Raw genomic sequence first — 17,811 nt, 5'->3', positions numbered from 1 at the left:
AAATAAAGGGTGTGATCGAAAAATGTTGAAAATAAAATTAAGTTACTAATAAAATCACGTTCAACAATAATAAATATTCTTACCGTAGTAAGAAATAGTACTAATTAACAATTCTGAACAAATCAATATAAAATTAGCAAAACCAATGAACAAATAAGAACTGTAATTTGAGCTTTAACTAAATCTTGAATTTGAATTAATTGGTATTAATTTGTTCAAGCATAACCTTAAAAAATAAGTTTTTATAACAAATTATGTGTATAACTAGTTATACATATAGTTAACTATCAGGAGTTATATGTATAACTATATGCATTTTAAAGCATATTACTTTATTTAAACAATACTTTAGATCATATTACTTTGAAACTGGACCCAGAGGCTTTATTCCAAATAACACTGTGGTACTCCAGATTAAAAATTGAAAAGTTTCTGTAAATATCCTGTTTTTGTTCCCCAATGTAGTTTGTAAGTCCCTAAAGTTTTAAGCACTTTATTATATCTAAAGTTAAAAGTTTTAGAGCCTAAAAAAAGTTACAGAATCTCTTCTCCCCCACCGCCAACCCCTCTGTTTTTTTTTTTTTTAATAAAGAAAATTGGGAATTCTTTGACTTTCAAACCTGCATTTCTTTGTGGGACAATGTAGTGTCCCATGTATGCATGCTTGGTTTTTGACAACATTTGAACCTGCATCAGTTAATTGTTTGCAGATAATATACTCAAGAAATGTATTCAAATATCATATGAACATGTTAAAGAATGTTCGTGTGATATTTGAACATCACAAATTTAATAATAGCTAGTGTTGTGACGTGTTATATAAATAATACCATAATAGATTATGATATGAAAATGAGATAGTATATGAAGACAATGATCAAAGAATAAATTTACTTATAGAAATTTAGATGTTTGTTTATTATAGAATATTATACTTTGTGTGACTAAAAAGTAAAGATACTATTGCATTCAGTGTCTATTGCACCCAATGTCTACATCATGGTAAAGTAGGTTTTTACATTTTTTTTTTTTTTTTTTGTTTAACTATTTATCCTAATTCATCACTTTTTTTCAGGATTCTCTTCATGGGTTCAAGCTCATTACTTATAATATGGGTTCAGTTACCCATAATACGTTATTCATTGTAAGTAATAAATTAGGAAAAAATTATTTGTGAAATATTGTAGCCAATAATGACTTTAACCTGGCTAATAATTAAAATTCCTCGGCTAATAAGGTTCCTTAATATAGTTGCTCTCTCTCTCTTTCTCTCTCTCTCTCTCTCTCCCTCTCTCTCTCTTTCTTTCTTTATATATATATATATATATATATATATATATATATATATATATATATATATATATATATATATATATATATATATATATATATATATATATTTCTATTCCTATTTCTATTTATTCCTATTTCTATTTATTTCTATTTATATATTTATTTTTTTAGAAAATGTTTGAAGAAAGTTAGAAGATACTAAAAACCTTGGTATTATGCAAGCCGAAGCGATTTAATTAATTCAATCGACAAAAAACAGCGTGTAAATCGCAAAAGAAAAAATAATATTTTTAATATTCATTTTGGATGTATTTATTAATAGCTTTTATTTTTAAATAAATTCATTTTGCAACACTTTTTTTAATTTTATAAAATTTCGTCATAATAGTTTATGATAAATCCCACATAGGTTAAAGGTGGAAAACATCACATGTAAAAGATTAAAAATGCTACACATTTTGAATACCAAATGGGATAAAGTACCAAATACCAGATTAAGTTAAGCCTCTGAAAGCTTTGATGAATAATTATAAATAACTATTTAAGTAAATTTTGAATTAAAAGAATTTTAAAAGTTTTAATCATAGAAGCATTCGGACTTTCATTTTTCTAGTATTGATTACTTTAATACCATTTGAATTAGAATATGTGGTATTTAATATCTATAACATACAGTATTTTCCACCTATATCCCATGTAGGATTTACCATATAAAACCTATGTGAAATTTAACATACGAAACCCACATGGGACAATATTATTAATACCCATATGGGTTTCATATGGTAAAAATCCACGCGTATCCCATATGGGATTTACGGTATGGAATCCATGTGGGATTTACCATGTGTAACCCACATGGGACAAAATAATAATCCTCACATGGGTTACATATGGAAAAAATCCACACGTATCCTGCTTTTTCACTGGGATAGATTCGGTACTCTTTAGCTGTTTATAATGTATCAGGAAACACACCTTTATTTATTGAAATTTTCATAATATGAAACAAAGGTTTGATGATATGTTTTTTGTTTAAAATTAGTATACTGCTGGATATTCCATCAAAACCCGGCAATTTGTTTATTTTTAAAAATAAGAAAGCCTCCTCAATTTCTTTTAAAGTTAATTCACAGTCACAGAATAAATTATTATTGGCAGAATATATTAGAATTGAATAAATCAATGGAAGGTACAATTTGTTTTAGCTAAATTTAGACCAACTTTAGTAAAGAAATTGTTAAACTCTTTTGAGATTTGTGTTGGGCAGTGAATATTATTATTGTGATTAGTAATATTGAGAGGTAGTGATGAACTACTTTAAATAGGACCCATTAGGTTATTAATTAGACGCCATGTTTTTTTTGTATAAAAATTACATTCAGTAATTTTTTTACTGTAAAACTGTTTTGTTTTTTTTCATTTTTAGGCAAGTTTTGATAAAAATATTTATAGTTTTTATATTTGTTTTCGTTTTCAATATTTCTCTTTTTGAGAAATTAGTTGTAGAGTTTTAGTTTTTTTTTGAACATTTTATTAGAGTTTTGTTCACCCAAGGGTTAGTTAGTGTTTTTATTATTTCAAAAGGAAACGTTTCATTATATCTATTAAAAAATTTATTTAAAAAATAAATTGTGAGCTTCGTTAGTATTTTTACATAAACAGACTTCTTTCCATTTCTCTTTGTATAGTGTTTCAAGAAGTTTTGTTATTTAACGTCGATAGATTGCGTTTTATACAAATTTTTAAAAAATATTTTCTCTCTCTCTCTTTCTTTATATATATATATATATATATATATATATATATATATATATATATATATATATATATATATATATATATATATATATATATATATATATATATATATATATATATATATATTGATATGTATATATATGTTCAAGTAATCAATAATTAATTTCAAGTTTTTAGACAAATCTTCTAATTCAATATGTATGCTAAACATCTTAAACATGAATTTTCAATTTACTGCAAAGAACATTTCAGAGTATCCTTCATGCGACTAATGTGAGTTTTTCGGTGTCAACTTTAAACAGGGAGCTAATCGGCACTAAAGTTTACGCACATATCATCATAATTATGTTACCAATACTTAATTGAAACAAAAATATTTTCCGAGTCAATAATAGTTATTATAGTGCTGTTTAGCTCTTTATTTTTTTTTCATACCAAAAAGTTTGCCTTAGTTAAATAAAAAATAGGCCTATTGGGTGTCTTATAGTTGAAATCTAATTGTTAAATCGTGAGCTCTCGAGTAAGCCTAATATTGTGTTATTTAGTTTTAAAACATGATGAAATTGTAGTTAAGCGCCAAAATTTTCTTACTTAAGTTCTAATTAATCAATTGTTAAATAAATAAGTTAAGTAAGTTCAAAAAAATATTCAAATATTTTAAAGATACAAATGTATAGTCTAAATCTATACATTTGTATCCTTAAAAACTTTAAAAAGAAAATAATTTAAATATTTACCTCAAACACGTGATAAACTATCGTGTTCTTTATCACGTGTTTGAGGTGAATATTTAAGAGCTACCTAAATAACGTTGCGGTGAACTTTAAGTAAACGTTCCGTGTTTTTTATTTGAACGTTCGAATTGAATGTTCAAGAACTGTATATTTGAGTTCACAAAAGTCGTTTCATGTAATGTTTGCAGCGAACAATACGCGAACCTAAATGAACGTTGTGGCAATGTTTCTTGAACGTTAATTTTTAATTGCGTATACACAATTTTTCAGAACATTTATAGAACGTTCGTAGAACGCTGGAAAGTTCCCAACGTTTGTTGAGCGTGCTCGAATGTTTTGTGGTAGCTGGGAATGTTACAACCATATTACTTGATTATTAAAATAAAATCTTTTCTTAAAGATATATGTTTTTATTTATAAATAATTTTTTTTTTTAACACGAGGTAAAAGTGCGTCTGTTCTTGTTAAAAGCTTGTTAAAGAATCTAATATAAGAAGCTAATGGTAAAACCCAGTGAAAAATAAAACCGCGTCCAACATGAGTTTTACGTGGGTTTTGTGTGGGATTGATGGGATTTACGTGGGACGGGTTTTCCCATGTGGTATCCGTATGGAAACTTGTCACTTAAAACCCATGTGGGTAATCCCACATGGGTTACATGTGGGAACCATATAACATTTACTCACATGGGAAATCCCACGTAGATTTCTTGTAGGATTTACATTTATTTGAATTTATTTGAAGGCTGGAAACTAAAAAAACCTTAAATTTTAAAATCGACATTGCATTGCGACGAGGCTTCATTTATACTGTGTAAATATATTTTATATTATTTTAGAGAATGGAAAGCAAGTATGTAAGTACCACGAATAATATTTTACTTCTTTATGGAAATAAGATTAAGATTTGTGCAAATAGACAAATTAGGATAATATAATAGAAATGCAGGTTTGAAAGTCAAAGAATTCCCAATTTTCTTTATTAAAAAAAAAAAAAAAAAGGGGGAGATAGGTTTCTGTAAATTTTTTTAGCTCCAAAACTTTTAACTTTAGACATAATAAGTTTCTTAAGACTTAAGAGACTTACAAACTACATCGAGGAACAAAAACAGGATATTTACAGAAACTTTTCAAATTTTAATCTAGAGTACCACAGTGTTATTGGAAATAAAGCCTCTGGGTCCAGTTTTCAAAGTAATATGATCTAAAGTAATACATAAATAAAATAATGTGCTTTAAAATGCATTTTGTTATACATATAACTCCTGATAGTTAACTATATTTATAACTAGTTATACATTAAATTTATTATATAAACTAATTTTTTAAGGTTATGCTTGAACAAATTAATTTAAATTCAAGACTTAGTTAAAGTTCAAGTTAAATTTTTTATTTGTTCATTGTTTTTCACTATTTCATATTTATTTGTTCAAATTTGTTAACTAGTACTAATTCTTACTACAGTAAAAATGTTTATCATTGTTAAATGTGATTTTATTAGTAACTTAATTTTATTTTCAACATATTTTGGCAACACCCTTTACATTTTAAATAACGACAGCTTTACTTTTTTATTGATCATAAAATTATTATGTTTCAATAACTCAGATTGAATCTTAACTGAATTATTGTAAGCTTTGTTAGGTTTTGTTCTATATCAAAAGGTAAATAAAGTAAAATTAATATATATATATATATATATATATATATATATATATATATATATATATATATATATATATATATATATATATATATATATATATATATATATAAATATCATTAAAACAATAAAATATATACCAAATCTCACTTTAAAACGAATACCATTAACATGATAGTAGCATTAGGAAACTTGTATTTTTGTATTTTTATTATACCATAAATAAATAGTTTTTTAATTCGTATTATACAATAGAGTCTTACAACTGATAATTATTGGAAATAAATACAAATTATAAAAATTATGCAAGCTTCATTTATTATTTCTAAATACTATATTAATGTTAGTCTACAAAGTTGAAATCAATTTAGAGCATCGTTATTAGTTCTTTTGCAATTGGCACATCTACCTCTGTCTCTCAAATTTATAAATAGGTGGTCAAAGCTTGCTCAATAGATAGGTTCTCAGCATTACAGTGCTTTTTTTTTACACTTTCTAAAGAGAAATATGGTAAATTGATTTCTTATTTTACCTTAATCATAGGGTCATCTATGCATAATTATGTCAGATGATGACCCAGATTATTGAACACCATCCCCCTTTATCAAACCCTGTCATTTTTTTACCATCTCCTATTGATAATGATGTCAATTTTTGTTATCATATTATGATGGTATATCAGAATTGTTAATATTATATAAAAAATGCATATACCATCAATTTTTTTCTGATTTAATTATACATTTATTCTTAAGAGTACTCAATTAAAGTAAAAAAAAAACATAAATTGTTGTTTCGGATAAGCAAGCTTATTTCTAAATTTAAATTGTTTTTCCGATGATCCTGTACATATTTAAGCAACAAAAGCAAGAAGTTGGTATACCACATTCTTAATCTAAAACCTGCTCATAGATACCATAAATAGTTTTTTTTTTTTTTAAATAAAATGTTTTACTTTTTTTTTAATACATTTTTTTAATTGACATTGTTTTGGTTTCAACATCCCCTCCCCATTTTCTATTATTGTTAAACTTTTCAGCTCGCACTGCCCCTATTTCTACTGGCATCATTTATGGATGACCCGATAGCTTAAATATTAAATTTATATGTATATATATGCATATATATAACTATATATATAACTACATATATATATATATATATATATATATATATATATATATATATATATATATATATATATATATATATATATATATATATATATATATATATATATATATATATATATATATATATATATATATATATATATATTTATGACACCTTTTGATATACAACAAAACCTTACAAAGCTTACAATAATTCAGTTAAGATTCAATCTGAGTTAAGCTGTCGTCATTTAAAATGTAAAGGGTGTTGTCAAAATATGTTGCAAATAAAATTAAGTTACTTATAAAATCACGTTCAACAATGATAAACATTCTTTCTGTAGTAAGAATTAGTACTAGTTAACAAATTTGAATAGATAAATATAAAATAGTGAGAAAACAATGAACAAATAAGAACTTTAACTTTAATTGGTACTAATTTGATCGAGCATAACCTTAAAAAATAAGTTTATATGATAAATTTTATGTATAACTAGTTACATATATAGTTAATTATCAGGAGTTATATGTATAACTACATGCATTTTAAAGCATATTATTTTATTTATATATTACTTCAGATCATATTACTTTGAAAATTGGACCCAGAGGCTTTATTCCTAATAACACTGTGGTACTTCAGATTAAAAATTGAAAAATTTCTGTAAACATTCGGTTTTTTGGCCTCAATGTAGTTCGTAAGTGCCTAAAGTCTTAAGAAACTTATTATGTCTGAAGTTAAAAGTTTTGGAGCCTAAAAAGAGTTACAGAAACCCATCTCCCCCTTATTTTTTTCTTTTTTAATAAAGAGAACTTGGAATTCTTTGACTTTCAAACCTGAATTTCTTTGTGGGACACTGCAGTGTCCCATGCATGCATGCTTGGTTTTTGACAACATTTGAACTTGCATCAGTTAATTGTTTGCAGATATTATACTCAAGAACTATACTTAAATATCATATGAACATGTTAGAGAATGTTCATATGATATTTGAACATAACAAATTTGATAATAGTGTTGTGATATGTTATATAAATAATACCATAATAGATTATGATATGAAAATAAGATAGGATATGAAGACAATGATCAAAGAATAAATTTACTTATAGAAATTTAGATGTTTGCTTATTAGTTTCTGAATATTATATTATGTGTGACGAAAAAATAAAGATACTTTTGCACCCAGTGTCTATTGCATCCAATTTCATCAGTAAAGTAGGTTTTTATATTTTTGTTTTTGCTTTTTTTGTTTAAAGACTAATCCTAATTCATCACTTTTTTTAGGATTCTCTTCATGGTTTCAAGCTCATTATAAATAATATGTGTTCAATTACCCATAATACGTTAGTCAGTGTAAGTAATAAATTAGGAAATACTTATTTTTGAAATATTTGAGTCATTAATGACTTCAACCTTGCTAATAATTAAAATTGCTCGAATAATAAGGTTCTTTATTAAAATTGCTCTCTCTCTCTCTTTCTCTCTCTCGCTCTCTCTCTCTCGCTCTCTCTGTCTCTCTCTCTCTCTCTCTCTCTCTCTCTCTCTCTCTCTCTCTATATATATATATATATATATATATATATATATATATATATATATATATATATAATATATATATATTTTTTTTTTTAAGAAATATATATATATATATATATATATATATATATATATATATATATATATATATATATATAATATATATATATATTTTTTTTTTTAAGAAAATGTTTGAATAAAGTTAGAAAATACTAAAAACTTTGGTATTATGCAAGCCGAAGCGATTTACTTAACTTAATCGAAAAAAGACGGCGTGAAAATCGCAAAAGAAAAAATATTTTAATATTTATTTTGAATGTTTTCATTAATAGAATTTAATTAAAAATAAATTCATTTTGTAATACGTTTTTTAATTTTATAAAATTTCGTTATAATAGTTTATGATAAATTCCACATAGGTTTAAGGTGGAAAACATCACATGTAAAAGATCAAAAATGCTACACACTTTGAATCCCAAATGGGAAGAAGTAGCAAATACCAGATTAAGTTAAGCCTCTCTGAAAGCTTCGATGATTAATTTTAAATTACCAATAAAGTATTTTTTAAATTAAAGGATTTATAAAAATTATCATAGAAGCATTCGGACTTTCATTTGTCTGGTATTGACTACTTTTATGCAATTTGGATTAAAATATGTGGCATTTAAGATCTATAACATGTAGTATTTTCCATCTATATCCCATGTAGGATTTACCTTATAAAGCCCATGTGGGATTTTCCATATGGAATCCATGTGGGATTTACCATATGAAACCCACATGGGACAAAATAATAATCCCCACATGGGTTACATATGGAAAAAATCTACGCGTATCTCATGTGCGCTTTTTTACTGGGAAGCTCTAAGAAGCTAATGGTAGGTATGTGAATTGAAAACTTTAAATAAATAAAATACTTAATAGTTTTACATTATTGGAAAAAGCATTAATACAGTATTTGATTGTAAAAAATTTATCGAAATGGAACAATTCTTCAAAAAGTTATGAGGTTTTAAGAGCCAAACTTTTATTATATAGAATTGTTAAAGAAACAAAATTTAGTTTTTATGTATCTACATTGTTATAACTGAATCAATTCTTTTCTAAATATATATAACTTGGTACCAAAAGATAGGTGTAACATTAGGCCGGAAATAAATATTGGTTTCAATCCACTGAGCCTATCTAGGGAAACAGAGGAGGTGCCAAACCACCCCCTTACCTGTCAAAAATGGATATTTTTTTCATGAAAGAATGATTTTTTTACAAAATTTTTAATTTTTTCACACAAAAAGTACTGGGTATGGTGGTGATACGCCCTAGGGTCAAAAATGTATAATCCATATAACTAAACTTATCTTTTTAAAATAAATGCAATTAGTATAGAATTTACAATGCACGTCTTAGTGCATTGTAAATTCTTATTAATACGTCATCTTATCGGAGGGTGTGTTTAAGTCTCTCTACCACGCACAGACACACACACACACACACACAGACACACACACACACACACACACACACAAGCACACACACAGGCATCCCTCCTCTAGGCTTTAACCTAAAAAAGATAGAAAATTTTTAAATCAAAAATTTTTTATTACTAACGAAAAGTCACCAAAACTAAAGTCTAGACCACAAACAAATATAAAATGTAGATTTTGGAAATAGAGGGTGTAGTGGTAATAGTTTAACACACCCTTGTATCGAAAATGTGTACTCCTTTTATATAAATTTATAATTATTTCAACAAGTAAAGTTAGTATACAATTTTAAATACATATTATCAAAATTGTTTTACCAAAACTTACATGTAGTGGTGGTGTATTTAATGATTTGTATTAGGTAAGGGGGAGGGGGAGATTTCTTCCAGAATCCTCTCCCTCACCCTCTCCTTATGCAAAAAATGAAAATTAAAATTTTAATTTCAAAAATATTTTTAAAATAAAAAAATTATTTCGCTTTATGAAAAGCTTACAAAAAAACACTTGAATATGGCTTTCACCTTTCGCAGCCATTATTTGAATTTTCTTTATGGGAAGAGATGTCTTCCCTATCGTTTTTTTTTATTAAGTTTTACTTCCGCCATACATTAGAGTTAGAATACTATTATACTAATTACACCAAATTTTTTGTCCGGAAATTCCATTTAACATTATGTCATCTAAGTTAACAAACTACTTGGTAGACAATTTAAATTATTACTAAATTTTCAAAAATAATATTACAAGCACTCTCGCCCAAACTTTTCTTTTTCACTTATCCATTTTTTGTCATTTGCAAAACCGCTTTTATGAAATCTTCTTTTTTTTTATTCCATTTGAAAAATCCAAACAACGTTTTTTGTAGATGTGTATGATATTTACTATAAAGATAATCCAAAGTTCAAAAATTGTTGCATTAGATGATCTTTCTTTGACATCACTAAACACTCTCAAAAACTCTTTACTTTCTGTTTTGTAAAACTTTGCATTTGATTCCACCTTCTTGAAAGTCATAGATATCAAAGTAACAAAATATGTTTTGTTTTGACAATTTTAGAGGTCTTCTAGCAGAATAAGACTAGCAGAAAATATGCTAATAAGCTTGTCAGCAAAAGAGCATAAACTTGTTATCAATTTTAAATTTATCGAATTAAGGGCTTCCCAAAAAATTTGATATTCTGGGACATAGTGCAGTTGAGATATATATTCACAGGCTAGAATTGTTTTCAAAATATTTTTTACTAACTATATACCAAAATAGTATTCTCAATTGATATATAATTTTCTTTTTATCTATAATCAAAAAAAGTTACCTTGAATTTTTATGTAACTTAAAATCATTTTGAATGTTATATCAAAATTTACCAGCACTAAAAATTGTACTGTAATACATAAAATATTTATAAAATACCAGCAAACACGGGGACGTTTAAAAAAAGTACAATGAACGTTCAAAAGGAACGCCTCGGATGCGTTCTAAACTGATTCTAGGTTAGACGCTCAAGGACGTCTAACTTAGTATCAGTTTAAGTTAAAAAGACTTAAATAAGATTTTCCGTTTAGGGTTAGGGTAAGAATTAAGGTTAGGGTTGGGTTTATGGTTAGATGCAATTAAAGAAATATGTAATTTGTAAGAAATTTGTTTAAAGAATTTGTAAGGTTTTAAGGACAAAAATTTAATATTCAGAAAACATAGCAGAACGGCAACCAGTGTGCCTTATTAAATAAGATAAATAAAACACAAAATTAAAAGTATACTCAAGATTGAAACATATTTCAAATTAAAAATTTAAAAAACATCATAAAAACTGTGTTGTGATTTAGTTTTTTACGGTCATTGAGACCTTTCTCTATGGCGCACATTTTACGCAATTTTCTAGTTGATTCTCGGCATACATGGGCATGGTCTCTGCGAAATACAAAAAAATATACAAATAAGTTTAATAGAATATAATAAAGATTCAATCAAGTTAGCTTATACAAATGTGAAGGCTAATTGAGCTATTATTATTATGCAATTATATTTTAGCAAAAATAAGACAACTCAATATTATGTAAAGTGTAATAGTTTAATATTAACTATGAAACCAATAAATCAACTAATTTTATAGTCATATTTTTAATATTAGGAAAAATCCAACCATATTATTTAAAGATCATAATCAACCTTATCATTTAAAAATCATATTTAAGGATCTGGAAAATATTGAGTTTTTTCGACATTCTATATACGTTATATAAAAGTTATAGATATCATATATATATTCTATATATATGATATCTATAACTTATTTAAATGTTAGAATAATTAAAAATTATTTAATTCTAAAAAAGGACAAAGGAAATATTTGTTTCTGTTTTGCACTCACACTCAATAACTGTCAGTTATCACACTCAATTACTGTCAGTATAGAATTCGCTCGTAAGATCCATCTTGGTCTAGACAGGTTTACAAGCTGTATTGCATTTTCAATGTCTTCAAGTTTTTACCTTTAAAAGATTTAATCTTTTTGTCCTTGATGTGAAGAAAACATGCAGCTGTTTGAGGATAATAAACAATTCTCGTATTAAAGCATTAACATTGCAGGCATGTTTAAGAGCAGTGTTTGTGCTGTATTTTTGACAAGGTATGTAGGATACATCACGGCCAACTCTTTCTGTTATATACTTTTGTATTCCCTTAATTTACTCACTTATTGAACTCGCGTAGTCATACGACTAAAAATTTATCTTTTATGTATCAATGCCTTTTTTCTGCAAAGAAGATAAAATTAGCTTAGCCATCCCTTTTACAGTCATATCAGTGCATTCAACTCAACTCAAAAGCCTTTTCCAAATCTCACCGTTTTCACTGGCCATTCTCACAACTACACTTATTGTATCGTTGTGTGACATATCGAGAGTAGTGTCGGCTATCACAAAAAAAGTAGTGGAGCTGTTAATTTTATTAATGATCTGACTCTTCAATTCAGTTGCAATTAAACTAATCAGTTGATTGAGAGAATTAAGACTTGCGTATGTAACTCTATTTGGACGAAAGGCTCTATCTTCAATCCAGGCTTTAGCCTTAGATTTTGTAATTTTTTATAAATGACTTACAGTCTTTAAGATTATTATTTAAAACACCCAAGTTCCCCATAGTGAAGGCCAGTTTGTTGTTTTACTGCTTACTTCAGTATTATTTCAAATTAATAATACTCGTTTCAACCTTTTCTTCTCGGTCAGGAAACAAGGGTAAATGATCTGATTCAGAATTTAATTCTGTAAATTCCTCTGTTTATTCCTAAAAAACAATATAACCCGGGTTTTCCCCTTTTGCGTCCTTATCTTGAATTTCTGAACTTGTGTCCTCTTCAAATTTTTTATAAGAAGATGTTCTTTCTTCTTCTATGGATATATCACATGTTAAAGTTGATGTTTCAATCATTATTATGTTTTCTAATTTTGTATGTTCACTACTTTGTATTTCATCATCTATTTTGATATCGTTATCAGCATTCTGATGTTCAATTTTTCATTTTTTTGAAGTTAAGGTGGCTACAAAAGGATTCTTTGGGTCTTCCATTGTTTGTATATGAACCATTTTACCACCATGAACGGATCTTTCATAGCTGGCTTTATATTCGTTATTAAAAACTGCTTTGCCTACGCAACATTGTAATTTATATCTCTTGCATTTCATTAATAGTGCTCTGGAAAACAAACGTAGATGTTATGATTTACCGTAATTTTTAATGCAGTTAATGTTTATAAAAGTTTTCACTATTATGATAATAAATTACATCTGGCAACCCTACTCTTGTGATAATAGAATAAGACTAATAACCTTATTATATATTATTATTCACTTTAGGTCTTGTCCTGCAAACCTATTTTGTATTCTACTTTAGTATACTGATAATTGGAAGTAATAACAGACGCGCAAAACGTTCATATCAGAGTTCAGCATTTATTTTCTTATACTTTCTTATTAAAAGCTGAATCATATCTTACAAAGACGGAAATGTTAAAATCAATGCACGAAAAAAAATTTTCACATGTTTCAAAGGAGAAAGTCTGCAAAAAGAGTAATAACTGCTTATAGTTAAACATACAACTTGTTGCAGCCATTTTTATTGTTGAAAACGAAAAAAAGTAGCGCGAAAAAGAGAAGTTGGAAATCAAAACGATGTTTGGTCGTGACCAAAAAAGGCGCGATTTATTTCGTTTTGTGGAAAACGTCCTTAAGTTGTTTAATAAACGTAAAGGTTATTTGTCCAAGTAAAAAAAAAAAAACCAGCTTTGATGGATTTTTGCATAATAGTTGCAAAAATAATTTTATCACCAGATTTCGAACTTATCTCAAATTGTGGCGAGGAAGTTCCCAACTTTTCTTTTTCCAAGATTTTGAGGGGGAGAATCCCTCTCCTACCCTAATCCCCTAAAAAGACGCCACCGGGCTCCTAATATACCAACAAAAATCTTTATCAGATTTGTCTTTGAAGTTCGGTATCTTCCTCGCAATTAGATCCAAGCTTTAAAAAATTGATACATTATATATATATATACATATATATACATATATATACATATATATATATATATATATATATATATATATATATATATATATACAGGAATATTTACTGATCAGTTGAAAATAGCGAAAGTTACACCAATATTTGAAGGAGGGGAGTTGTTGATTGTCAGTAATTACCGTCCTGCCTATGTTCTCCCTGTTTTTTCTAAAATTTTTGAGAGAATTCTTTATAACAAAATTTTCCAACATCTGTCTCAAAATAATGTATTATATAAAAATCAATATGGGTTTAAGAAAAAAACTCTGAGCACGCTATAATAAAAATATCTCAATATATTACAGATTCATTTGAAAAGTCCAAATTTACTTTAGGCATTTTTGTTGACATATCAAAAGCATTTGATTTGATTGACCATAAAATCCTTTTCAAAAAACTAAAATGTTATGGAACCACTGGAAATTTTCTTGAGCTAATAAAAAGTTATTTACGCAATAAAAAAAAATTTGTTCATTTCGATCAACCATCGCAATCTCACTTATTAGAAATAGTTTGCGGAGTTTATTAAGGAACTGTACTAGGACTTCTTCTTTTTCTCATTTACATAATAGACTGCTATAAAGCATTCAATTTGATGACAGTTATGTTTTTTTTATCTCATAGCAACATAACGACACTATTTTCTTGTATGGGTAATGAACTAATGAAAGTTTCTCAATGTTTTAAATCAAGCAAGCTTTCACTGAATATTAAAAAATAAAATGATCCCTTTTTCATTCTAACTTTATAAAACGTCTACTTCCAATCGAGCTTCCTCCTCCTTTTAAAGATGGCGTTTTAATTAAGAGAGCAACATTTACAAACTTTTTAGGAGTTTCAGTTGAAAAAAATCTCACATGGAAAAAACATATCGAAAATATTACCTGCTAAATTTCGATAAGTATAGGTATATTATATAAAGCAATATTAAAAGAAAAACCTTTAAAAAATGTTTATCTGACGCTACCTAAAAAAAATGTTAAAAAAATGTGGCTCAGAATTTTAGCACCAAATTCGATTCCATAAAACGCGATATCCGCATACCTACAAATGGATCAGCCTAATCCATCTGATTTCATATCTCCAATTTCTAGTTCGATCTGAAAAAGAGAAGAGAAAAATATTTTATGAATTTTTATGTGAAAAATGACAGTCATTTGACTATCAATAAAATTAATGCTGTTCAAAACTGAATTGAATTATTGAACTTGAAAAAATATGCTTTACTTCAATAAAGTAAAAATGTTCTATACCAAAACCTAACATAAGACGAAGCATCAGAAAAAATATTTTTTCATACTTATCATAAAAAAAGGTTGATGTTTCTTTTAAAAGAGTTTAAACTTAGTTCACTTGCGATTGTTTTTGAAGGACCATCCTAATATTACACTTATAAAGCAAAAACGAAGTCCATAAATTAAAGATACTGCTTTTCTGCTGTAGTCCTGCGGTAGTGTAATATCTTAAAAATAATAATACAAATTTTCTGCGACGGTAGCCAATCTGAATTTTGGCCAATTTGTGGAGCAATAAAGGCTTACATTCAAAAATGTTTTTGAATATTTTCAAGACTGTTTGTATTATTGAATGTACTGAAGTTTTTATTCCAAGTGAAACTTTTAACTTTACAATAGCAAACATGATTCAGTTATAAACATATTAATACCATTAAATTTGTAACTGGTATGTAATAAAAAACAGCAATTAGTTGACTGAGGCAATTAGTTTATTGTCTGCTGGCTGGAGTGGTTGTGTATCAGAAAGATAACTATATCAAAATAAACTTTTATCAGAAGCTAAACCTTGTGGCTATATAATTGCTGACAAAGTGTGCTGATTCCTAATGCTTACTACTGTTATTTGGTAACTACTTTTATGTAAAATAATTTGACTGTATCTTTAGGTTACCACATTTACTACCCAGACGGCACATCTGGTTTTAATCACGAATTTAAAACCGTATAAACACGTGTTTGTTACGATCCAGGCGTAAACCAAAAACACGTGGATTTCACGGGAAGTTTAACTGGAGTTTTACACGTGTTTTCTATGGTTTCAAACACGAGTATTTTTATGTTTTAAATACGTGTTTTTGAGGTTTTAAACTCGTGTTTTATGAGGTTTTAAATTCGTGTTTTCTATAGTTTAAAACGGACTTATGGCATTTAATAAAGTTTCCAAACGGAAACTTTATTTAATGCCATAAGTTAGTTCAGGCATAAGTTTTCCAAATTTATGCCTGAACTAACAGCTGTTCAGCACGGTTTAATGATAAACCAAAAATACGTAGGTTTTGTTAGACACGTTTATAGCTTTAAACCGTTTAAACCTTTTTTTATATATACTACATTATATTTACGACAATTTTGTTGTTTTATTATTGTTTTTTAAGGTAAATTATTTTACAATAATACTACAAAGAAAAAATAAACAAAGAAATAAAAAACCGAATCATTAATAATAAGCTAATAAAAGACATTTGGCACATGGTTACCATACATAATATTTAACTTTGATTGATCGCCTCTTCCGTCATTATAAAATCTAAAATCGTATAACAATACGCTTTCGCATTTTTACAAACAATTCCAGTAGCATCAAATGTTCTTTTTAATTTTTCTTAAAAGTCGGGTCTCGAACTTTACTAATTCTTCAATTGAGGTAACCTGTTCAAATTTAATTTCATTCAAATCTTTATCTAAAAACTAATGCAGTAGCCCAAATTTCTTTTTATGTAATGGTGTGACAATCATTTTACGCTAAAACATGGCATCATCCATGGGAGAAGTTTCGTTTGTCTGATTTTTTGGTCGATCTGTATTGGTAATGGTTTTTGATGATTCGCCTTAATCTATTTAAAAAAAAAAAACAAGTTTTATAATAAATAACAAAATAAATGATTATCTTAGTCTATTGTTTTGTATTTTACCTAAATAAATGCACTATAAAAAATACTGTTTGAAAAAACCAGAGTAATGATTCGATGGAAGAGTAAAATTGATTTTTTCCTTATTAATCACGCTTGTTTGTGTCTGTACATTTAAACGGAATCGACCCTTTATTCTTCTTTTCAAATTGTTTTTTAGAGCCACCAACTTCAACCTAAATAAGAGACGCCCTTTAAGAATTTATGAAACCCATTAAGAAACATAAATCATCAAATATACTATTGTACTTTTTAAATATTATAAACTTTTAAATTAAATGCAAATAAGTTATTACTTTGGAAAGACCCAGAAGCCCGAGTATTCACAAGTATTTTCATTAGCATTTGTACCAGGATGTAAATCCTCTCTTAATTGATTTTTGCTTGTAAATATAGAAATCTTTAAAGGTTGATTCGAAACCATCTCATTTAGGTTTTGTTGCTTGTTAAAGTGCAAATATCCTGTTTTAAGATAAATTAGACTAATATACACTCAAATATAGGTAATAAATATAAATATAAGTTATACATAATATTTAAAAAAACCAAATGCACACATGCCAATGCTGTTCATTAATAGTCACCTACCTTAATCAACATTAATATTATTATCTTCATTAAGTTTCTGAAGTCTTCTTTAAATATATTGTCTTCATCTAGATTATGTGATAACGGTAAAACTCCTAAAAGATAAAATTTGCAAAAACAAAATTTACCAGAAATATTAGTGTCATTTTAAATTT

The 17,811-nt window shown here is 26.9% G+C and overlaps 1 long non-coding RNA gene across 2 annotated transcripts in view; it reads right to left on the bottom strand.

Moving 5' to 3' along the window:
* Positions 1-16,586: 16,586 nt before the first annotated feature.
* The window catches only part of LOC136086572 (uncharacterized), a 2,144-nt gene continuing 919 nt past the window's right edge, over positions 16,587-17,811 (bottom strand). The window contains exons 2-5 of one of the 2 annotated variants that reach the window (XR_010641437.1): positions 17,657-17,751; positions 17,365-17,530; positions 17,072-17,244; positions 16,587-16,993 (exon numbers count right to left, since the gene is read on the bottom strand). This is a non-coding gene — a long non-coding RNA (uncharacterized LOC136086572). The remainder of the gene's footprint in view (positions 16,994-17,071; positions 17,245-17,364; positions 17,531-17,656; positions 17,752-17,811) is intronic. The other variant, XR_010641436.1, reaches the window with a different exon arrangement.

The sequence above is a fragment of the Hydra vulgaris genome, chromosome 10 (assembly GCF_038396675.1).
Source record: "Hydra vulgaris chromosome 10, alternate assembly HydraT2T_AEP".
NCBI classification, from domain to species: domain Eukaryota; kingdom Metazoa; phylum Cnidaria; class Hydrozoa; order Anthoathecata; family Hydridae; genus Hydra; species Hydra vulgaris.
The sequence above is the reverse complement of the archived record's forward strand: the minus strand, read 5'-3'. Positions and strand labels throughout refer to the sequence as shown.